The sequence below is a fragment of the Larimichthys crocea genome, chromosome XII (assembly GCF_000972845.2).
Source record: "Larimichthys crocea isolate SSNF chromosome XII, L_crocea_2.0, whole genome shotgun sequence".
Lineage (NCBI taxonomy): Eukaryota > Metazoa > Chordata > Actinopteri > Sciaenidae > Larimichthys > Larimichthys crocea.
In genome coordinates this window covers 4,232,338-4,259,033 of record NC_040022.1, presented here as the reverse complement: position 1 = coordinate 4,259,033, position 26,696 = coordinate 4,232,338, and positions in this window count along the sequence as shown.

Below are 26,696 nucleotides of genomic sequence, written 5' to 3'. Positions count from 1 at the left end.
ATTCATTAACCTCATAACTGTCTCTCTCTTTCTCTCATATTAATACTTTTCATTTTAATGATATCATGTAATAAAAGTAAAATGATTACTCATCAATATTAAAATGAACAAACGATCATGTTCACATTCACAGAGTTTGACCTTGTGAATTAATTGCAGTTTGTACACGATAATAATATGAAACTTGCTAATTACTTTTAGCTTAGCTTTAGTAGTGTCTCACACACACACAAACACACATACATGAACGAGTTACTGTGTGTGCAGGTGACCTCAGGGTGAACTTTAGCTGCACGACCCTGATTGAGAGAGAGAGAGAGAGAGAGAGAAGAAGAAGAAGAAGGAGAAGAGCGAGCGAGCATAACGGAGTGTGTGTGATAGACAGAGAGAGAGAGAGAGAGAGAGAGTGATAGAGAGAGAGACAGGAGGACGCCACTGTCTCCATCCTTCTCACACACTCTGTCTGTCTGCTGTGTGTGTGTGCGTGGATTAAGAGGGTCGGAGGTCAAACGTTATCACACACACTCCTACTATACATAAAAGTATGCTCCTTCTTATATCTCCTCTCCTCTCCTCTGCATGACTCCTTTGTTCTCTCCTTTCCACCACTCATTCCCACTCTTCTTTTCTCCTCTTTCCTTTGTGTCTTCTCCTGTCCTCTCTTTTCATGTTTCATTTTGTCTCCTGTCTCCTCTCTCTGTACATATATGTATATATATATATACCATATGAATATCAGCAGTTGAGTGTGTCAACATTAACAGCTGGAGGCAGTATAGAAAACATATTTGTTCATGTTTCTCCTGCATGTGTCCTTTCATCTTCTCTCATGTCTCATCGCTTCCTTGTTTCCTATCCTCTCCCCTCCTTTACATGTTTTCTATCTCTGGATGGAAATGGCGCTGCCTCTCATCCTTGCTACCAGTTTGTCGCAGTGGACACTCACAGTACTACAAAAAAATTAAAAAGAGACATCTTTAGACTGTTGACAGGACTAATCCAACTGTACACAAGCTCATTATTACTCTTTCTGTTATAAATATTTAATTTATGAAGCTTAAACGTCCCCCAGAGCCTAAAATAAATTTTCATGACAGTATAAAGTGGGCCTAGTGGGACCGAGTGGGCTGAACCTGGAAGCCGGAAAGCTCCTCTGGCTTACATGTGCTGGGTGAGCAATTTTCACTCAAGTCCTCTATCCAGTTCATATATCACCTCCTCTTTTCATGCCTCCTCCTCCTCTCTATAGGGAAAAAAAAGGACTTGGACTTGGAGGACTGACTGAAAATAAAATCTAGACTGAAAGCGAAGTAAACAATAAGCACTGAAAAGTGTCAGTTTTAATCCAAACACATCAGTGTGGGGATCTGCTGCCAAGAGCTAATATCAGTCAAATCCTTCCCGTTGTTCTCTATTCGACCATGTTCTATAATGGCTTGTATTATAGACGTGTGTGTGTGTGTCCTAATGGTATTAGCCATATTCTGGATTGGTTTACATTATGGGACGCGTGCGATTTTATGCTTCTTCAAATATTTTGGGAGCCTAAAGGCCCCCGGGGTCCAGGCTGCCAGGGACATCCAGAAATATGCCCACTTAAAACACACTAAAATATTGAAGCAGAGTTTTTTAATGGAGCGTACGGCACTGAATATGATAGAGAGAGAGAGAGAGAGAGAGAGAGAGAGAGAGAGAGAGAGAGGATCAATCTGGTGTTTTTACGACAGAGGACAATAAATGTGTCGGCTGTAAATTGTTTTGGAGATGCTGCCGCTCTCAGAGGCTGCTACAAGACAGATAAATCTACACACACACACATGCACACACACAGATGTACACATACATGCAAACAGTGTTACAGCTGAGCTAAAACTATTATGACCTCTTACCTACCCGACTTTCACTGTTTGGAAATTATTATTTAATCCACTTATGCAGAGCGTTTAAGTTATGTTACTGGAGGCAGACAGAAATTCTCAGAGGTCAGGAGTTCACATCCCCTTGATACATTTTTTATTTTTTAAATACATAGATTTTTCAACAATTCAGTAAAATGTTAGATTATATTTTGTGTGAGGTTTGTGTTCCAAAGCAGTTACACTCTAGTTTGTAAAGTACCCATCATGTGAACATTTTTCATTTTGAATTTCTGCACACATAAAACACAGAAGAGGAACAGAGGGCTTGAAATCAATTAATCATGTACAAACCTGAAGTACTTGAGTGTGTCCACTCCATGCTACATAGAAGTACTGGACTTTGTATTCCACTACTACAGTATTTACTGAATACTATATAAAGCAGTTAAAATGACCTCCACCACAGTAAATGGTACTTATACATTAATGTATCAGTCATAATAATCCAATAATATGTACTTTTGGAGTAATAATACTTACTTTTATAGTGATTTTATTTTTTTTTTTTGCTGCAGAGCTGTTCTTACTTAAATCTGCAATTACTGATTTCGTTTGGGCTCTTGGGAGCAGCTGAAACAAGAAGTGAACACAACATTTTCGACTTTTGAACTTGATGTAGCGACCTTGTTAGCAGCAGTTAGCCGAACATTTGCTTATTTACACATCGAGCAGCTCCAGAACATTAGCTGTTACTTGGAGACGTGTTTGTCCCAACGAAACTCTAATATGAGTGTTTGCTTCCTCATTTTTATGTTCAAGTTTCACGTATAAGAAGCGGCTTGTCGCGGATATTGACTGGCGTTTACAATAACCAATAGTGAGTGTGTGTTAGAACCCCTTGGCTATTGTAGCCAGTGTTTTGCAGCCAGTGCTTTGAGCTAGTGTCAGCATCTATCCATGCCAGACCTGTGACCCAACCTTTGAAACCAGCTGTGGCCAATCAAGCAGGGACTACAAGCAGCCTTATACCGTTGTTTCTTGCCGCGTTTGCTGACTGAGCATGAACATTTAGCGGTTTACTATTTAGCAGTCTTTAGATCTGGAAGGTCTGTAAATCACCTCAGTAGTGTTACGCTTATTCCTGTTGGCCTCAGAGGCTGTGCTCAAACCTGGTCCGGTCTGGCTGCTGAGCCCGATTGTGCTTTGTACAGTGATCAGTGAGGCAAGGCCATAGCAACAGTCAGAATCATTCATAGACTGTATAAAATTGGAATCACTCCACTCCGGCGGCATCATAAGCGAGAAATTGTTTCATTGGATACAGAATTTGTATACACCCTTTACATACATACATTTGTATACAGTGCTGGATGAGTCATCAACAACTACAGTACTGGTGTAGATGACATATAGCACTAGATATATGGGCTAAAAGTTGTGGGCTGGACAGTCGAACAATGAGCTAAAACTCATAAACAACACTTTGTAAAACTGAGAGGAGCTTCAGATTCACCTGATTATTAAACAGCTTCCATATCGTCACAATGAAAAATACCAATTATAGCCGCTTTATGTAAGTCTGCCTTCACCGCTTATCAACACACACCCCACCGTGCAACAGCCGCCAGTGTAACATTGTTAATGACTGTTGCATCTGTCTCATTGTATCTGTAGATGATCCTCCCTCTAGCTTGTTGCGTCATTGTTCTTGTTGACAAAGTTTAATCATGTTTGTACTTGTGTACACCCAATTAGCCAGCTACTAGTGTTTTAACTACTTATCCATTTCATTCCCACAATGAAGCTCACCAGTTATGGAATGACAGCAAGGGAAGGGGCCGTAAACACACATGGTATCATTCCACAGCAGTACACACCGCCTTAAAGCATTAGGGTCAGGGAATAGAAGACACTTCTATGTAGCAATACCACACCACAAATTCCATGAAAGTAAGATGAGAACTAAAGAGGTTGATTTCACAGAAGTATACAGTGAATCCCAGAGCACAGTACCCCTGAATTTCCAGATCACATAGATGATGACCTGAGTGCCCTTTATGGTCTTTACTGGAGGTCATGTTGGAAGTCAGCTTGTTCATTTAGTTTAGGAGCACTTTCGCAGGAGCTTCCTCTCCTCTCTGCACTTCCAGCCAACCAGCATGCTGTGGTTTACATTGTGTCTCCATGAATCCCTGCTAGGGATGTCTTGACTCCTCAGAGCTGGTGAAAGATGATACATGAGTTGGATGTGTTTTTGTCACATTTGCCTGAAGCAGCCTGTAATGACATAATCAGCCTCATTTATATTTATCATCAGAAATTTTCCCAGGTATCCCTCCCAGACAACACAGACTGATACATGTTTGTTGAGTAAATCCCACAAAGAGAGCTATAATGCAGCAGGAAGTTGAGTATCTCCTTCATTGTGGCTTTGTTGTTTCTAGATCCAGTCTGGAGTTTCCAGACTCAGATCAAACTCCTCAGTTTTGGACGATCATACACTCTTGCTTAAATATCATTGGCAAGCTCTAACTTCAGTAACGTCCAGATCACTGTTTGGCCTTTGGTCTTTCATTCCAGTGGCTTGTGTGCAAAGTGTTTTCTGGCTTTTCAAATTGTGAGGCATATTTAGATGATATTGTTGTATTGTGAGATGTTTCCCTGATACTGAACCTTGTAAAATGTGAATTTGGAAAAACAGTTCTCACATATTTGGATCAGGATCAAATCCGTCACATCTCCTGACTACTTTAGCTGATTCTGCAAAGCTCCACAGTCTTCCCAGGAAGCTTTTGAGTCAGCAGAGCTTCTTATTTGTAGCGTGCCTGTTCATGTCCCTGAATTTTGTATGTTCCTTTTAATTTGAACAAGTGGTCATGGGCCTTGGGCTTAGGAACCAGTGAGAGGCTGAACCACGTTAGGGAGTGTGGACTGGTCATTGGGAAGGCACCAGATCACTTGTTTGGCACTACTGAACCCCTAACTGCTTGGAGCACAGATTATGTGGCAACCCGTCACACTGATAGGAGTAATTTAACTTTTTGTGTGTGCATGGATGTGTGTTTTGGGTGTGTAAAACTTGAATTTCCGAGAGAGTGTCAAATAAATGAATAAATACTTTGTGCTTGTATATTAAACCTCCCTCTTTTCCTCTGCTGTGTTGGCTCTGAACATAATGCTTTACAGGTGAGTCTCTATACTTACACTATATTTACAGTGTACATTTTTATACTGCCTCGTAAAATGATTTTGCACACAGCATTTACAAGACATTAGGTAACACTTTATTTTACAGGTGCCATAGTTTCTGAATGATTTCTAATCAATAAGTTACTGAGAGTAACTGTAAGTGTACAGTACGTGCATTAATTAGGTTGTAATTACTGAGGAAATGCTGACAATGTGTTCCATTAGTATACTTAATTTAAATCAGTTACTAGCATAATCCCTTACCAATATGACCATCTTTCAGTCATGTCAGCTGAAAAAAGTCCTTCTGTATGTTTCTTTATGTACGATACAATTCAATATATAATAATAATAATTTATAACTGATGAGCAATTGGCACCTTGCATGGCAGGCAATGTCATCAGTGTATGAATGTGTGTGAATGAGATATGTAATGTAAAAAGCACTCTGAGTGGTTGGAAGACTAGAAAGGCACCATATAAGTACAGTCCATTTACCATTTACCATAATAACAACATTTTTGATTAAAATGAACAGTTGCTTATAAACTGTATCCCATTACTCTTTCATAAAACTCTTCTTTTCATGATTATCCTGATATTAAAGGAATATGAATCTGAATTGGAGTAAAAATGACAAAAATTGCAGAGGTATTTTAAGCAAAATGTTAGTCTTGGATTATCATTACAGTGAACAATGTTAGCAGTATTTCATTGTTATTGTGATTAATTTTAGAATTGGAAACTTTATATAGAATGGGTGCAAAGTGCAAATTTGATTTCTTTTTTATGCTTTAAAGGTCCTGTGTGTAGGATTTAGTGACATCTAGTGGTGATGTTGCACATTGCAACCAACTGAATCCTTACCTCCCTCTCCCTTTCTAAGTGTGCAGGAGTCGGTAGTCCCGAAAAATGTGAAAGTCTCTATCTAGAATCAGTGTTCAGTTCAGGTGTTTATACACTAATAAAAATGATTCAATGTTTACTAACACATCCCCCTAAATACACACTGGTCTTGACACATGAAAGTAAATCATATTCACATACTGCATCGATGAAACAATTATGCAATATTTGTGAACGTAGTAGTGTCAAAAATACAATATTTGCCCTTAAATGTAGTGAGATGAGTATAAAATATGAAAGGGGATTACTGAAGCAAGCTGTATCAAAGAATCGAGAAAAGACTTAATGAATATCTATCATATAGTTCTGATATAACTTTGGATTAATGATTTCTATGAGACTGCTAGCTGTGTTCATGCACCAGAGTGTGATGATTCTTCTTGATCTTTCTGATGCTAAATGGGAGATGAACAATATGTTTTTATTTCTTCTATATTAACTCTAATAGGTTGACTGTGTTTGCATTGAGCAAAGTAGAGATGTTTTACTGCTTTATGATCAGTTAAGAGCATTTTTTAAAAAGTGTGTTTTCTTTCACTAATCAGCTACCATTTACTGTTCAGCAGAGAGCTGTTTGTCAGTGTAAAGTAAAACATTTCTGGTGAGTGAAGTGTGTGTTTGTCATGCTGTCTTTGCTTCACATTCAGGGAGGAGTTATTTACAGCAACACACACCAAGATGAGAGTAGAGTTGGGAGTGGAAGAAACAAAATACTGTTGATGTGACTGCAGAGGGACAGCTGAGACAGACAGACAGACAGACAGACAGACAGACAGACAGTTGAGACAGACAGATAGACGGACATACAGACAGCTGTGATAGATAGATAGATAGATAGATAGATAGATAGATAGATAGATAGATAGATAGATAGATAGATAGATAGATAGAGGGTGAGTGATGGGGTGAGGGGGGTGAGATGAATGGCAGGAGTTTCCACGGGGGAGAAGAGAGAGGAGTGATGTGTGATGTCAGAGCGCCTCCAAGTGGTCAGTGAGGAAGCTGAGACAGTCGTTCTTTTACCCTTTAATCCAAAAGTCACATTCTGTTTCATTCTTTCAATTTCAGTTTATTTTTCTCTCTTTATTAGCCCTTATGGAATCATTCCCGATAATCTAATAATATTATACAATATACATTTCATCTAATCATATTTATTTACACATGTATTATGTATTTTAAACAGGCTACTTCCTTAAAAGTAAATCCACTAACATACGCACATAATATTTATATATACTACTACTAACAACAACAACAATAATAATAATTGTAACTGTAAATTTGGTCTCTTCAGTTCTTAGTAAAAGCTGTTCATATTTTTTTTCATCTACATTTGATTTTAAATACAGTTTTCATTTTTCTTGTTGTTACTGAGTTTAAAATGCCTTGCAGTATTGACAAACATTATCAGTGTGTGAATTCTAGTTATAAATAATATATATCTATATATATTATATATTAATATATATATATAATTATATATATTATATATATATATATCATATATTATTATCTAATATATATATATATATATAATATTAGTATAGTTTATATTATTTGTTATTTCTAATTTTTAATTCATTTCCCTTAAAAATATACATTTATTAATTCGTTAGTTCTGTTATGTTATGTTATATAAATAATATAACAAAATATAAATAATAATAGAAATATAGAAGAAATAAGAACATTAAAGGTAAAGTTAGAAATAGATAAATATACATTGCATAACATTTCAACATTTCTAGCTTTAACTATAATACAATGTTGTACACACTTTGTGAATGTTATGTACATCATTATATTATATCTATAGTTGTAAATAATACCATAACTCATCATCATCTTTTTTCATCATGTCTTTGGGTGTATTGTATTTCTGTTTCATTTTATTTTTTGTTTCATTTTAATTCAGGTAGTAATGAATACATGTTTAATTAATTCATTTATTTAAATCAAGAAAATTATACTTTATTCCTACTGGAACTAGCAATTAAAATAAAGAAAGAAAAGAAAAGAAAAGAAAGCAAAAGAAAAGTTGACAGGCTATATTGTGATATCACCGCAATGTAAACTACCTTATCATGTGAAACCAAATGTGACATGTGGTCCAGAGAACCCCACAGTCCCACAGTCCAGTGTCAGATCTGCATCGAGCTTCTGCAACATGGAAGAGTAAAAGTAGCTCGACTGCGTCTCACATCTCGTGTGTCGACTGTGTTGTCTTGATGAATCTCCTCACACAGAGAGTGATGCTGGTTATTCCCTATGCTCATGAAAAAACTCGGATATCAAGGCCCAGTACAAACAGTCTGGCAGCAGAATGGACATAATAATTTCTATAAGTACAGAAAACCTAATTTAATTATTGAATATCTGTTGAAATTAAAATATCACTGAATTTATACATTTTTTAAAAATATTTTAGTCTTTTGCCGTGATGTTAACAATTTTTATGTTTTTTTTTTTCTTTCTGGATTTCAGCAATTTAGTGTGTTCATTTGTTGTTAAGCAGTCTGGATATGTGAACTGGAAGAACAGTTATCATAATTGCATGTTTCAAAGTGGACATGTCAAACCACATTCAGATTTTAAGTTTAACTGATAGTCAGCTAATGTTGTAAATTCAGTGGTACTGTATTTGACTTTGACAGAAATTTAAATCAAGAGATTCAAATCCTGTTGGCATCTCTTTGCTAACTCTTAAAGTTATATTCCAGTCACTGAGCCAAGTTTTGATCAAACACAGTATATTTTGAGTGACATGATAAAATAAACCCGCTGGCATACTGTACATATAAAGTTACCGTTCCCTCTTTTCACTTCATTGTGCTGTAATAGAAGTTGGATTGAATTTCCTTCATTGGCAGAGGTGGCAGGCACTTACCAGTCTGCTGCCAGTGTGGCTAAGTGATAAAGTGTCCATCCAGAAAACAAATTGTGAACAGAGTCATCAATATTTTGACCTTTTTTTTCCCAAATTGGCTGCTATTGGCAACCAGGAAAGTCGTGGAAGGGCTACGCTGCATTACAACCCGTGCACCTTTAAAAAGTGATACTAAAATGGGTCAAATGCACCACCAATTCATGCAAATGCATTAAAAAAGATCCATGGAAACAATGTGAAAGTGTGTTAACATGCAGTTCTGTTAATGGCCACTCATTGGCTCCAACAGAACTCTAACTGAAGTAAATGTAAAACCTTGATGTCACAACACACAACGCTGGTGATTTGAATTTGTAAAGTAAAGATGCCAGAATGTTTTACAAGATATAAGATACGTAACGTATAATCACACAACAACAAAGTCATATATACATTAGATTGCAACTTACCTAAGGCTTTTATGGACTAAAGACACTTTTTTAATAGTATATTAACTTTGTAAGTGGTGCACTGAAGTGACAAACCAGAAAGTCAGTCAGGAAAGTTCATTTCCAAGTCTGAGCTGCCTCTAAGCAGGGTTCTGACTGAACCCAGAACTGGAAGGATATAGACAAAATCATTACAGTTTGAACACTTTTCTTTCTCTTTTCCTGTCTTAATTTGAATTTCAGTTGATGTAGGTTCAAGTAAGTGTGTTAAATACTTAATAATACTTTCCTGATCCTATTTTTGGTGGAAAGTTTCAGTTTACATTCTTTAGTGTCAGGTTTTTTTCAACTTGCATCTGTATAGTTTGTTTTTGTAGTTTTGTCACTTTCATTTAGCTTTTAGAAGAAGAACCAAGTTAGAGAATGGCCTTGGGGAAAACCTATTATATGTGGGTTTTATCTCTGACAAGTGTGTGTGTGTGTGTGTGTGTGTGTGTGTGTGTGTGTGTGTGTGTGTGTGTGTGTGTGTGTGTGTGTGTGTGTGTGTGTGTGTTTTCTGATAAACCAAACCAGTTATTTTTGCCTCTAGGAGCCATAAAGCCCACCACCACTCCTTGGCTTGCATGTAATCATAATTCTGATATATGATAGAAATAAAAACACATTACTGTATGAACTAGGAAACATTACGGGTACCATCAGAGGTTGTTGCAGTTCCAAAGTGTCTGGTCAGAGTGAATGTCACCTAATAAAGGTTAAAAACCTTCCTCAAACATTTCCTCTGTACAACACTCCTCCTGTCACCTCTGCTGATTTTTTCAACCTTTCACAGGTAGTTTTTCTTTTCATCCCCTCCATATCCAACCCATCAGAGTGGAGGAGGAAAGCCATCTATTAATGAACAAATTGGAATTGTCATTAGGGTGGCTGTGCAGGGAGATGGGCCTTTTAGAAATAAAAGAAAATCCTGCTTAATTAATGGTGACATCAATCATGGTTTGGCCCGATTGGCTAAGAGGCGGTCCATCTCCTGTCTGATTTATAGGCAAGACATGAAAGAGAGAGAGAGGTGAAGTGATGACAGTGTCAGAGAGGAAGAAAAGAGAGATATAAATAGAAGCTTCAAAGTTTGTTCCTTTGTTACTTCATGTGAAGAAAGGAGTGTGCTGTAAAGGGTAAATTCTTCACAAATAAATCATGAATATTCATCATAAACATACCTGGCTTTTCTATCATGTTCTCTTTTAATTACATTTAATTCTTTTACTTGTTTTTCACCACATTATATACTTGAATACCAGCAATTAAGATTCTGCCATTCCACAGGAATTAAACTAAATCTTCCCCTCACCTCACTAAAAATATCTGCTGGAATTTGTGTACTGGTGTGGAGCACACCACACCACTGCCATAGTTCAACCGTGAAATGCAGTTATTATGGTAATCTAGATCAACGTTTCTGCTGCAGCAAGAAAACTACTTTCATGTTAAAATGGTAACCTATACTCCGCTGAATGATATTTTATGAAGTGCAAAATCTGTAAATGAAAACTATGCATGTGGTTTAACAAGTTGCTTCATCACACATATGATCGACAGTTAGGTTTTGAACGTAAACAATGTCCAAAAATGATCTCTGCAAATGCATTCAAGAAACTTGAAATCTCCTTTGGTGAGAAACAGTGAATTTGCGTAATTACAACTCTGTAACCACAATCTTCCCCAAAGTGTTGCCCAAGTGTTTTAGTTCCCTAACCCATGTCATAACCACATTTTATTTGCCCTAACCATGATTTTTCTATATATTTTACACCGAGAAGAGAAGTTGTGTAAGTCTTTCACATTGGACGTAGAAAACCAGCATAATAATAATCTCACATCATAAGAGGATATGCTCAGTGATTCTCTGTAGTTGGAATTTTGTTTTGTTTTTCTACCTCAAAGGTCTAAAAGAAGAACTGTTGCTTTATTGAAATATTACCACATAATTGCGGCCATGGCTCAGGAGGTAGAGCGGGTCATTCACCAATTATACTCTTGTTGGTTTTATCCCCACCTCCTCCTGCGTCCTTGGGCAAGACACTGAAGCCCAAATATTTTCTGACAGTCAGGCCAGCCCCCTGTGTGGATTGTGTACATGAAGCTGCAAAAACTAATAAAGCACTCTGGATAACACCACTGTGTTAATGTAACCATAAGCTAAACCTATATGAAACAAATAACACCTGCACTATTAGAATAAAACCAGAATCAGAATCAGAAGTACTTCATTAAAAACCCTTGTAATTCCCCATTTGACCATTAAGTGAATTGCAGTGAGCATCCGGTTGTATCCATAGGTTCAAGCAAGCATCATCCTGGGCATTGGCCGAAAGTAACATACACTGAACGCTGACATAAGCACCGCATGCTGGAAAATGAGAGGACAGAAATCATGTGTTGGTATAGTTGAAGCCATCCAGGTGTTCAATTGAGACACTAAACTTCCTGTTACAATCACGTTCTCCTCAGCATACACGCCAAGTGTCAGCAAGTGTTTGGTTAGTTGTTAAGGCACATATATGTTGAAAAGATTGAATCTGTATCTGCTGTGGGGTTTGCAGTGGCAGCAGGCTAAGCAAGGTAGCTGCAACATCCCTCTTCTTAGCAATATTTTCAAGCTCTTCCTGGGGAATCCTGAATCGTTTCCAAGCCAGATAAAATTGCTGCAGTGTGTCCTGGGTCTACCTCAGGGTGCCCTACCAGATGGACATGTCTAGATATCCTCCTCCACCCAGGAGGTACCCTGATCAGATGTCTAAACCACCTCTACTTGCTAATTATAACACGAAGGAGCAATGTGAGCTCCCTCTGGATATCTGAGCTCCAATCTCTAAGACTGAGTCCATCCACTCAAATAAACTGCTTGTATTTGTGATCTATACTACATAAAATGTCATGGCCTAGGTGTGGGTTGGAACATAGTGCGACTGATGTTCTGGCTATCCAATGGTCCAGTACAATGCCAACATTACTGATGCAGGCCCTATCCAGTCCATTTTGCCCTGAACAAGATACAAGATACCTCATTACTTGACGCAGCAACTCCCAACTTGGAGGGAGCAATCCACCATTTTCTGGCATAGAATCCTAACCTCAAACTTTGAGGTGTGACTCATCACTTACATTTCTTCAAAAGTGCGTGTTGAAGGTAACCTTCTAATGAAGCCAACAGAACCACATCATCTGCAAAGAGAAGACAAGCAATTGGTTCTCAAAACCAGACATTCTCCTCCTCAGTAACCATTGAAGACACAGCCCTTCTGACCTCCTACCCATCTGCTGTTTCAGCTTGATGTCCTCCTCATAGCTGGTGTCCACCACCATGTTCTCAGGTTGCTGAAGCTTCAAGCAGCCGTGGTTTTGAATATGGCCAAATTGGATGTCTTGTGAGGTCACATACAGGTCGTTTTGAGGTCATCCAGGTGTTTCATGTTCACACAGACCTTGAGGCTGCCTGAGGACGAAATGTCTAACTTCCTCTACTTCAAAGTTCACATTTCATCTAGATGCTCTCTGATCTCTGTCTCCATCTTTTCTCCACTCCTCCTTTGGCTTCCTCCTCTGCTTTTTGATGTGAACACAGTTGTAGAATATCAATGACCATTATACATGAAATGCTGTCTTTACAGCTTTGCTGTAAGTTTCATTGGTTGTTCTTTGTGTTACTGGAGTTGCATTCTTTGTTTGTGCAGAAAAATACTGAATTTCCATTATTCTTGTTTCTTTGCTGAATTATGTTGTGTTGTATAATAATCTTGTATCGCCCTAACTGGATCATGAATGAACCCTTTGACATATCTGAAAAGATTAAAGGGGTTGAAGCTAAAGCTTTACACGTCTTTGAACGTGAAAAGAAAAATATCCTTTAGACCGAACTGATCTGTTATAGAGACAGGCAAGTTCATTAAGAGGAGAAAATCAAATTACATAGAGACAATTACACACACACTCTCTACACACAAATGCAAGTTCAGCATACGTTAGCTCTGAAGGACTGCCACTGTGTGTCTGTAAGTATCTATTGGATGTTGTATTAAAGATATTAGATATCAGAAAGGTTCTGGTACTGATTAAAGCAAGCACATAAACACACAACATACATACTCTGATGTCATTCAATGATGTACACATGTACACTAGAATGTAAAATGGTGTGTTCACACAGAAACACATATCACATGTGACATTGAGTTGAGTTTTAGCACACAAAAAAAAGTCAGCGTACCGTGCGGCTGTGCAGAGTTTGCAGGGAGGACCGAGCAGAGTGACAGAGCTTCTGCTTGCCCACAGATAGCTGCTGAGTGCTGAGGAGAGACCCGGAGGCAGGTTGATAATCACTTTAACATCTGTGTTACTCTTGATTATGTTTTTTAGTCTAGTTTTATTCAGTGAAAGTTAGAGGGGGAAGGACTGTTTGCCTATTTATACTAGACTCTTATACAATAGACTAAACAGATGTCTGTCTGTTTGAGCCGAGCAGCTGACACATTGCGTTCTAGCTGCAGCTAGCTGTCCTCTCCACTGCAGAGCAACGTTCATTCAAATTCACAAAAGTTCCTGTTGTTTAATTATTCACCTGTCACCTGGCAGGTATTCAGCGGTGCTACACCTGTCTCTCCTTTTCAGGTGGAATCTTGTTTGTCCTCTCTCTGTTTGCCTCTCCCTCACCTCTCCTCCTTGTTGGTTTTTCCTTCCCTCCGTTTCTCTCTTAATAAATGGAGTGTAATTCCACTGGTACTTCTGTCACTGTTATCTCTCCACTTTATCCACCACTCACTGGTGCCTCAATCACTCATTGCTCCCTCCCTCTGAGCTCTTTCTGTTTGAGTCTGTTTTTCTATCTGTCCAGTCCTCCTTGTCTTCATCTCATCCTCCTTCCTCTGTAATCCATCTCTCTCTCTCTTTCTTTCTCTCTCTCCTGATCATTTTAAAGCTTGTCTTTTATTCTCCGCTCTGTCTTTCCTCAATTTATCTCCTTTCTTTTTCTTTAATTTTTCCCAGATTTCTTTCCATTTTCCTCTTTTTTAATTCTTTTCTTACTTTCCTGATTTTCCTTTCTCCCTCCTTTGTCTCTCCTCCTCTGCTTCTCTCCTCCTTCTCCTGTCTATATTAATGTCAGCTCAGACCCAGTCTGGAACAGATAGCATCTCTATTGAAGCTCCAACCAGACCGACCCTGTCACCCCTTTTCTCTTTTATTCTCTCCTCTAATGGCGTTTTTTTGTGTTTTCTTTGGGTTGTGTTCTGTCTCCTGTACCTCCTTCCTGTCTGACTTCCACACCCTGTCGCTATAAAACTGTCACGATGCTCGTAAGATGGCAGGCCGGGCCTCTCTGATCTCCTTCACCCTCGAGAAAACACGCACTCGGATGGCTGGAGAAATATGCGACCAGGTAAGCTGCATCAAGTGTCAGGCCACCCAGAAAAGTTCTATTTGGCACTAAAATGTTTCTGTAGACCGTGACAAAGGCTTGGGGGGGGGCAGCACGAAAGGTTCCACATGGCTTATTAAAGGTTCCACAGAGCATGCACCAAAAATGGGTTAAATTGTTTTTACAGTGTGTATTACAATGGTTTCAATGCACCAAATAATGTGTAGCGTTACAGTGCTTTTGTCAAAAACAGGGGGTAACAATATTCCACAAATAGCAAATAAAGGTTTTATATATTAATAAAATGTTATTGCAGTTTGAATATATTAAAGCAACAGATAAATACATAATGTATGAAAGGCCCCGTGTTATTAGGAATGTCTGTGGGTGGCTCTTAGTCGAGCTTCTCCATGGCAGGCAACTTAAGAGGCTCTTCAGCCATTGATTAACAGTTAGCACTTCACTTTTTCCATTTACAACATACTGCCACGTTTTCCGCTCTGATTTATGCTCTCACATAACATTTAAATGTTTTTATGGAGCATTGCAATGATTTGGTTTCACACAAAAAAAGACTCAGCAGCACAGTAATGAAATAGTTATATTTATTACTTTCAGACACTAAAGCCGCCCCCCTTTAGTTACTCTTCCTACGCGTGTCAATCTTTACATTGTCACATGGCTAATATGCAATATACAGTGATAATAATGGGAGATTTAGTACCCATCAGGAACCCTCAACATGCTAAAGTGGATATTTATCTCAACAATGAGAATATATAAGACTTTGAGTGTCCTAGTTAGGTTAAGAGACTCATTCCTGGAGACATCTTCACACAGTATGTTGTTTAGCACAACATCATCATCAAGGCTGGCCTTTGACCTCTGTTCTTTTGGTGGCTGCTACTGTCATTGATCAAGGGAAGTCAATAAATGTTGGACGTGGACAGGTTTTGACTGTCTTCCCCTCTCTCCTCATCCTTTCCTTCTTCTCTCCAGGCGCTATCAGTCTGTCAGTAAAATCTGAATACTGTGAGTGAAGACACTGAGGCATCTGAAAGTCGTTTCCATTTCCTGCCCACACAGACACACGCACATGTACTTGTGTCCTGCCCTATCCTGACTTCCCACAATAGAGGCAATTCCTCTGTTAACACAGTTCTTAACACACACACACACACACACACACACACACACACACACACACCTCCTTTTGTGGTAACTCAACAGAACAGGTGTTGACCTGACGCTTGTCTCACACACACAGAAGAAGTACATGTAAACAGACACACAGTGACGAGGGAAATATGGCTGAGACATGACAGAGAGAGCTAATATTTGTCTTCCATGAGAGATAAAGAGAGAGACACTTGTCCTCCATCTCTCTTTTTGTGTAGACCTCCTCTCCTGCCACCTTTTCTCTCTGCTTTACTTCCTCTCCTTGTTTCCTCATTCTCCCTGTCACTCCCTATTTCTTCCATCCCTCCTTGAACATGCTTCTTCTCCATTTATTCATTTTTCAGGGAATACACACACACATGCACATCATGACATGACAACATTCAAAGCCACTTTTATTGTTTTTTTGGCCACTTGGAGGCAGCAGGAAAGAGTCTTCTTTTAGCTGTGTTTTGCTCTCCTCATCATCCCCCAAGAAAAATACTTCATCTGTCTGCAGTCTGGTTCTGGACCAGTAGTGTGCGGTCGGTTATAAGAGCTTTTTGTCAGAAAACAGCTGCTTGCTGCAGCTGGAAGAAAGATGGTTATGAGTAATTGCATTAAATCAGACAATAAAATGCTCCATAGAGCTGAGGGGAACTGCAAAGTTGGGTGATAATTATCTGTGGATTTATCACTGCGAGCAACACTTTTCAACTGACATACAGTCAACTGATACATTAATACAAGTTAATATAAAAACATTGATTGGTACAGCATCGCCTTGACATCACACCTCAATGTATTTGCTGTATCAAAATGTTACTCACTGGCTCTGCAAATAATACCTTTAAAAAATACTGTGTTTTAGAATTGTTGCATTATTGTATATAGTACTGATTAAGTTGTACTTTAATGTTGTGCTTGGTCAAGGTGAAGCTAATTTGAATGCATTAACATTCATGTAGTTTGTTCCATATGAAGCTACAACTAGCCCATTAGCTTAGCTTAGCACAGAGACTAGAAACAAAGGGAACATTTAGCATGTTTTTTTTTTCTCAAGCTAACAAAATCCACCTGTCAGTACCTCTAAAGATGACTAATTATCATGTTTTAATTCATGTGTCGACAGCGTAGAAAACACCTAGCAACCTTGTGATGGCAAGTGGAGTCACTCCCTGAATCTTGGTAATACATTACATTCTTAGAAGTCTAGTTTAGTCTGTTTCAGGTAAACTTTACCTGCAGACCCCCTCCCCCTATAAATGACAGCCATGGCTCTTTTGCATTAACAAGATATGTGTTGGAAGAAACATAATTCTGCCTGGATAAGATTCTTGTAATTTGAGAACGTTGATACTGCATATGGCTGCAAAATGACCACTAACAATATTCACTGGTGTCCAGCTCGTGGCAACTAAAGGATGATAAAAATGTAAGGATGCTTTCGGATGGAGCGTTTGTTCCCAATTAAATTCCACTGTATTCTCAAGGGCCTCTTTATTTTGTTCTTTCTTTCTGTTTCCTTTCTTTCTTTAGCTCTATATTCACCTTCTTTATCCTCTCTCTCTCTCTTTCTCTCTCTCTCTCTGTCTTTCTCTCTCCCTCTCTAGGGTTTCTGTTAGTTAATGAGGTTTAAACTTGGATTCTCATCACTGATTCCAGCAGCTTGGACTCACTGAGACCTGGTATACTGTGTGTGTGTGTGTGTGTGTGTGTGTGTGTGTGTGCACTCTTCTTTGTGTTCTTTGTGTGTGCATTCTATCATGAATTTGCAATGTTGTGTGTGAGCAACACTATGAATAAAAATGTTTGTCCAAGAATAATAAATATGCATGTGCACAGTGTGTGTGTGTGTGTGTGTGTGTGTGTGTGTGTGTGTGTGTGTGTGTGTGTATCTGTGTGTGTGTGTAAATGTTCACCAGAGCAGTAAAAACACTGCAGCAAGTGCTGCTGCCCTGAGGTACACCTTCCCCGCTTAGATATTAGCTAACCAGGGAAATGCTGTGTGTGTGGTGTGTGTGTGTTTGCTCCAGCGGCTCTTGAGCTAATGTGCTTCACGATCTGCTAGCTTCCTCCTTCCCTTCAGCACTGCAACACTAATGACTAACCCAGGGCTAACACACACACACACACACACACACACACACACACACACACAGAGAGAGAGGCTTGCCCCCACACTGCCTGCTTTCTATCTCATTTAATTGCGGATAAAACATTATTTATAGCTGCAGAGCAAAGATACCAAACACAAATTAACCTGGGAGAGGGTGAGGGTGTGTGTGGGTGCATGTGATATACAGCCTATTATTACCATTATGATATACTAACACTAAACATTTACAAGATGTATAAAGAGATGTATACATGCATTTTGTTTTTCACATCATAAGCATGGCAGGCTTGTCAGTCTCTTTATCAGTGTTAAAGCAGCGTGTGTAGTAGTTGTATTAGTTTGCATGTCAGAAAACGACTGGCGCATCCACCGTGTATTATTTCACCACTGGGTTGAGCGTGGTTCTGGATGTTATCGTAGTTCAGGGTAACATTAGAGGCTCTGTCCTGCACTTTAAAGGATTTTTGGAAGTTTACACTCCAACAGTCCTAGTCAATGTTACTCAAGATAGCAGCTAACACCAGTTAGTCGCCATCTTTAATACCTTTTCATGAATGTTTTTAGTGTTTAAAGTGAAAACTTCAAACGGGTGAGTAAGCAGTCAAACAGGGTGATGTTCAGTGGTGGGTATGTCATATTTCCATCCTGTTTTCTGCATTGTTTTCACCAGAGACACCCACTGTTTACGTGTGAACTGTGAAATATATCCCAATAATATTGGCTAGTGGATGGAAACAAGTATTTATATCCATATCTTTTGCAGAGTTATCAAACTGTGGTTAAAATTTGAATGGAAATACGGCTTGTGTGGCTGTAACCTCTCAGGTTGAATTTCAGTCAGTTCAAATCTTACAGCTACTACATTCCTCTTCCTATGAACTTGCTACAGATTGCCTTTACTGCAACCTGAGAACACAGGTCATCATTAGGAGTGTGCAATGAAATAAAACAAAGTAAATGTAGGAACTGACATGTCATTTTAAAGTTTCATTACATTCACATTACGACTACTACTATTGGCTGTTGATGTGTACTTTGTGAAGACTTACTGTGTGTGTTTTAAACCACCTAATGTCCTTGTAGGAGTCGGACCAGATTCCTGTTCCTGTTGTTGTGCATCTGGGTTATTTGTTACCAGGCAGACTGATGGCCATATTAATACAAGGTGACGCTCAATTGGCTGAAGTAATGTTGCATGGACAGCAACACTTCCAGTGATTGGACAATCAGTCATCCACTTCCAGCCCTGAGGGCGACTGTCTGTCCGCCCTCCCCACCTTAAAAGAAACACAGGATTACATCACATCCTGTCAGTCTGTCCATTGACATGTTCCGCTGACCTGTCTGTAATTCTCTAAGACTGTTAACAAACACACAGAAATGAGTTAAAGCTCCAGTGAACTGATCCCTAAATATCACTCCATCCACGTATGGCCAATCAAGCACCATCTTCTGCTACATCCTTCATACAGACAGAGAGAGAGAGAGACTTGGATGTGAGAAAGCTAATTACAAACAGTTTTAGACAGGAACCGATTAGCAGACCACATTTTTATTGTTCTGGTCACACACACAATATGAAAACAAAATGCTGCACATATTTTCAGTATCACTGGGAGCAAAAGAGCTAAATTAGGCAAAGTAGAGTCTCCGTGGGTCCGAAATAAGCTGACCAGAACAGATTCCTGAGGTCTAACCTCTTACATAAAATTAAATGTTCCTCCTCTTTGTGAACTATGCTTTCAGCTAGCCCTCGTTTAGTGTGATCTTTTAAACAACAATGCAAGGGACCACACAGGAAAACAACTTTGACTGTAGGACTATTCACTAATTAATAGTTGCCGACTATAGTGCACAAGAAAGCATCATCCATCCATCTATCCATTTCCTTTCCGCTTATCCAGGATCAGGTCAAAGTGGCAGCAGGTTTAGTACGGTGTTCCAGACGTTCCTCTGTTCTGCGATGCATTCCAGCTCTTTCTAAGGGAACCCAAGGCCATAGTCCCTCCAGAAAGTTCTGGGTGCAGGGTTTCCTGCCAGTTGGACATGGACACCTCAGTTGACTCAGCAGCTGTGCTACACTACAAGACCCTGAGATACTTAAACTTCTTTGCTTGGGGCAGCAACTCACTCCCAACCTGGAGGTTTTCCAGCAGAGAACCTAGGAGTCACATAAACCTGAATTAGGGAGTTGAAGTGGGTGCTGTGCTAATGGCCAGTCTAGAAGCAAGCATTAGAGACGTGAACAGTGATAGAAAGCAATTGCCTTTAGAATTTTACATGTCTAACCAAAATAAACCAGAATGCTTCTGCCAGGTAGATGGATTATGAGTTTTGAGTTGATGCAAAAGGTGAGGGCAGTGTCACTTGGTCCGTGCAGTCCTGACTGAAATATCTTAACTGCTCGATGGATTTGCATGAAGGTTTGTGCAGAAAAAAAACACTCACTCTAGATCTAGGTTGCGTAAGTGTAAGGACTGAGCTGCAAAAGTCTTCTGTAGAGGCACTGACAGATAAAGATCAAAGCAGTATGTTGAAATGTTTGACGCTGGTAACCATTCGAGCTAAATATTGCTCACCTTGCATCACTCCACTCTACCCTACCATTGTCACATCACACTGGAATAAGCTCATTAGTGATCTTGTCAGTCATGATTACTGTAAAGACTTCACACTTGATGGAGTAGTGACGTGGGAGGACGACTTTTAGGGATCCATAGTTTTACGTCTGCACGCTCACAGATACATATGGATACTTAACATACATACAGAACATACACACTCGCAACAAAACACACACACACATTCAGATGCTTACAAAAATTCAAATGCACACATGCACACACACCAAACAAACCATCATACCCACAAAGCTGGCTCCCACAAATTAATTTGCCAGCCATCTCATATCACACTAAAAGAGAGAGAAGAAACAGAGAGGGGGAGAGAGAGAGAGAGAGAGAGAGAGAGAGAGATGCTTGGAGGGAAGAAAACACACCGTTTTCCAGCTGATTAATTTTTCCAATTTCATCGAGACACGACCGTAACCTGCTTCAATTAAAACACCACTCTGGAGACAGACACTGCGCGTGTGAGTGTGTGTGTGAGTGTATGCAGAGCTGATGGTTGTATTTTATTGAGTGGAAAATTGAATCAAATTGTTTCTTTCAAACAGTCTGTTCTCCTCTTCTCCTCCGTCACTTCACCTCCTCCTCTTTCTCTCTCCCTCTTTCTTTTACTTCCTCTTTTCCTTTTTCTTTTCTTTCTGTAGCAAAACTGTTTTCCCAACAACAACAAGACTCTACAGCCACGCAAGTAGCTCTATGAGTGTGCTGAATGCTAGCGACAGATATAATGTTTGACCATTTTATTTTAAGTATTAGCATGGTAACAAGAGCTAATTAAAACAGTTGAGGCTAGTGGGAATATCATTAATTTTGTAGGTATCTGGTCAGAAGCCAAAACCAAAGGGATCAATAGAATGATTATAATTCACCAAACAAACATTTTGTGCCAATCCATCTTGTTGTTACATGATGAGATATTTCAAATGTGACCTGGCTATATAAAAAAGGGATCACAAAAGTCTTCAGCAACATACTGATGCTACCATGGTCATAGGCATGGCACTAGTGGATGATGGAATGGAAGATCAAGATGCATTGGCGCAGTTTTACTAATATAATGCATTGTACGTTCCAATCCTTACCTATGGCCATGAGCTTTGGCTAGTGACCAAAACAATGAGATCACATAAAAACTGTGTCTCGGCTCACATTGGAAGTTGAATACTTCCTTTCGAGGTATTCTGTGCATGTAGGACTGGAAGGATACTTTTGTTTCCCAGACACTTACAACACTTTTGTTTGTTCTTTGGTACATTTAGAAATCAAGAAAAATAAAAAAAAGTGCAATGTCTCAAATTGATCCGTTATAGAAACACACTGATCAAGGAGGATATCTCAAGGCTTTAATTGCCTTGAGATCCCACAGGATATACCCACAACCATAATAGCGATATATACTCTTATATTTCCTAATTATGAACACTGTTTTACTTCCATTTTTACTTTTCTCTATACTATGTAGATTAAAATGTATCTCATGTGCAGATAGCTCATAGGTCAGTTTGACCTTTGACGTGGAGAGATCATTTAAATCAAAGTATTCTTTCCTTTCCTTCCTTAAGATGTCCTTGTCTCTTTGCTTTTTTACAGATAATTGCAATACTGTTTCTGGAGAGGGGGGACAAAGGAAAGGCAACTAAGGGCAAATCATTCATTATTTATTGTGATTCCATCATAAGTGCTGCGGCACATTTCAGAAGTCAATCAATCAAGCTGGATGATAAGCATATAAACCAAGGAAAAATGACCCAATGTGAGCAAGTTAACATCACAGAACCGTGCCTGGTTGTATTTAGGAGTTAGTTTTGTCATGTTACAAGATCTCAGCAGTTTCTTTGGTTAGTACGATGTAGTATTTGTTGTTACGCTTTGAGGACTTGTTGCTCGCAAAAATCTGGAGGAAACACGCCGGCTGCCTCACTAAGTGGTGGAAAATGAACCAAATGAAGACAAACTAAAATCCCAGGAAGTAAAAAAAAGAGATCTGTCAAATATCCATGTGTACATAAACGATTACAAAAAAAATAAAATAAATTTAGATGTAAGCATCACATCAACGTGCTGCATCCAACACAGAACATCCAACCAGGACACAATGCTCTCTCTCCTCAGCGTCTTTCGGGGTCTCTCTCCCTCACCTCCCTACTGACAGAGTCATGAATCTCCATTAGGAGAAGAATAAAGGCACACACACACACACACACACACACACACACACACACACACACACCAAAGTCACTTTGAAGAAAGAGAGAAGAAGAGAAAGGGAAGGAGGACAGAAAGGAAATGAGGAGAACGGAGGAGAAGAGGAAGAAAGGAAGTAGGAGGAGCTAAAGATTCTCCCAAAGTCACTTTGACAGTCTGTGGGGGAAATGAGGAGAAGAGAAGGAGTTAGACAGATTAAAGGCATCTGTCTATCTGATAAAATTCATCATCAGTTTGTGGATTTACCATCAAGTTTACCATATTGTATTTTTGTTTTGTGTAGTGTAGCATAGTATTTATTTGTGTTGACATTTTAACATAGAAATGTGAGCTTCATTTCACAACTTCACTACACAATCGATATGAATGTACTATTTATTGACTTTAATAATGAGTTTTTATAGTTATTAGACAAAAAGTGGACATAAGATCTGTTTCTCAGAGTTGGTAGTTCAACTCCCCTTCTCACCATCCCCACACGGAGGTCATCTGTTCGGTAATTCCAGTTTTCCCTCCACTCCCTCATCCCTCACTCCGACATTCCCAGAGAAACTCCTGCAGTCTGGGAAATTCGCTGCTGTTATTCCGACGCTGTCTGTGATGTTTTTTCAGTGTCGCTAATGACATTTTTTTTCCTGTTTTTTCCCCCAATCTTTCTGCTTTCACTTTCTCGATCTTGTCCTTCCCTCCATCTCTTTCTGTCCCTCTCACAATTTCTGTCATTCCTCACCAAAGAACCACATACTTAAAAATTGAATAAATTACATTCCATTAGATTAGATTGGATTAGATTACATTAGATTCAATTCAATTAGATTAGATTAGGTTTAACTTTATTGATGTCTGGGGGGAAATCAGGCCGCTGAAACACTGAAGAGTAAAGGAGCAAAAGGAAATACGAAACACAAGAAAGGTTAAATACAAAATGCAGACATATGTTCACTGTAGCTGATGATTAGCACAAGTTTGCACGGTATGCAATAAAGGTATTTAAGTGTACAAAGACAAAGGTTACAGTGAATTGACAGGGTCATTTCACGCTGGCTGTGGAGAGGTTTGACTGGTCTTATCATCTGATTGGCGGCCAGAGCATGACATCAGGCTGTGTTTTTCCAAAAATTGGATCTGGTTGGAACTTCGCCGCCCCAGGCTAGCAGGCACACTTGTGAAAAATACACTCCCCCGAAGAATGGAAAAACCTGTTTTCACCCTCACCACCAGGTCCTGTCTAAATGTACCCTAAAAGTCGACAGTGATAGTACAATAGCAGCTTTGTGACTCTATGACAGCAAGTTTTTTGATGATGGCGTTCCATGATAGAAAAAATGGGGTTCATCAAAGTTATTACAATCTTCAATTTATGTAGCAAATTTCGTGGTAATCCATCCAACTACAAAAACAAAATCCAAGCCATGTGCTGACAGAATTTCACCAAAAATGTGGCAATAATGTGGTCGCAAATTAAACAGCAAACTATCCAATAGTTACCAAATGTAAACCACATAGTACTGCCTGAAGAAAAGTCAGGGGAGCCATTTGGATTCATTCACACTTATAAACCAAAACCAAAGGGATAAACAGAATGATTATAATTCACCAAACAAACATTTTGTGCAAATCCATCTTGTTGTTACATGATGAGATATTTCAAACTTTGACCTGGCAAGATAAAAAAAGGGATCGTAAAAGTCTTCAGGCTTCTTACACCAGGCATCCTGAAGTTCTAAAATTTCATGCCAAACCTTACAATGGTTATTGAGATATTTTAGTATGGGCCAAAGTGATGGAACGACCAACATACTGATGCTACCATGGTCATAGGCATGGCACTGGTGGATGATGGAATGCAAGATCAAGATCATGGTTAGGTCAAGTTATTACAACCTTCAATAAGTGTAGCACATTTCATGGTAAACCATCCAATTATTGTGTAAATATTTCACTCAAAACCAAAAACCATCTGTTGACAGAATTTCACCAGTAATGTGGCACTAAAAGAAAAAAACAAAGCCATAGGAATTTTTCCTCTGGGGACTTTGATTATCTTATCGCAAAATAAACAGCAAACCATCCAATAGTTACCAAATGTAAACCACATGGTGTCGCCTTAAGAAAAAGTCAGGGGAGCCATTTGGGGAGGGGGGTCACAACTTTTTTCCTCATCATTGCATGTCCAGCTGCCCCAACCTCCCTCTTTCCAACACTGTAGTAATCAGCGTACTAACAGTTTAAGAAAACAATGACAAGTTTATATAGTTAGCCCTTATGAGGGTATTTTAATACCACATGGTAGCCAAAACAAATTTCCACACACACACACACACACACACACATAGAAAGACAGCAAACGGAAATGTGTGCAACATTCCTCATATGTTCTACCAGCAGTTCCCAGGGTGTGTGTGTTGTTTACATTGTGTATATATATGTGTTTTTGTATGCGTTATGTATGTGAATTTGTGCTTGCATAGCTATTTCACGGTATTTTCCTTGTGTATGTGTGTGTGTGTGTGTGTCAGTGAGTATTCTTAGCTCCTGCTGTGTTGTAACTGTCTCTCTGGGAAACAGGCATATCCTCCGAAGCCCCCCACTCCTCCCAGGGGTCACAGCAGAGGTCAGAGTTGGGGTGTCAGGAAGGTCGTTTCCGTGACGATAATTCTCCTCCTGCCCAGACACTGGGGACATTTTTCACACTGCGAGAATCGTACAAACACACACTAGTGACTCTGCGCAGCACGGGGCCGAGCGAGCATACACATCTATCTGTCTCTACTGCGTACTTTCTCTCTCTATTTGACCTGTCTTCCAGCTTCTCTCTCTTCCTCTCTTTCTTTTTTCTCTGTCTCTCAATCGCTTTTTTTTCACAGAAGAAAAGACAGGTTCTCCTTTGGGTGCCATTAAAGTATCGCATTATCATTCTGACATTAGTCAAACTGATGTTGGGGCTGTTTCAGTTCCTAACATGCAGCGTTGAGCGTGAACATCAGAGTGTCATGAAAGAAGGTGAAGAGGGTCTTCAAGTGACATAATGCCTCCTCGGGCGGCCATATTGGAAGTTCACATCTCTGTAAACAGCTGGAGTGTCAGAAGCATTTTTCAGTAATAAGATGGCAACCCTCACTTTTCACCTCACCCAGGTGGTTCAAACTATACTGATCAGCACTCACCTCCAGGTACCTGCTGCATTATTCAACACACAGATCAGTTAGTCTGTGAAGGTTCTCAGTCATCTTTCTTTGACAATAGTTAAACAGATAAACAAGACAAGTCAAGTAACCCCCACCCACCACAAGAACAGGGTCTTGACACCAAAACACAATAGGATCAGTTGGTCAAAAAAGAACCAATTAGAAACTTTTATTTTGACCTGGAAACACTAGTTCTTAATAGTGGCTTCTTCAATGGTCCAGCATCCCTTGTGCCATATTCCCACCTCAGCAATCTGTGCACATAAGAAACAAGCTTCTGATCAAGGATGAGGATGTCTGGACTGGACAGCATATCAACCACCTGTGTTTTTGATGTAAGAAATACCTTGACAATAGGACTGCAACCACTGAATTCATCTCTGGTTTGGAAACTTCAGTGACCTAAAATGGGTCACTGGGTTGTGGTCAGTGTAACCGGGACCAAGAGAGCAAGTAGCTGACTGCTACCAGCTTTTACAATAGTCAACTAACAATGACAATTTGACTACACCCATCAAGTTCCTGCAGGGAGAGCCAGAGGAGGCCTGTCCAGTGAGGGTTATCACAGCCAGCCAAAAAAACATTATTTCACCACCAACCTAAAAATATCCCATAGATTTCTCTAGCCGGTTCAACCTCCTCGCAACCTTGGAACCAAAGGAGGCATCTTTAATACTAGTCAGAGAGAGATCAATCTCGGCCATCCTCTGATGA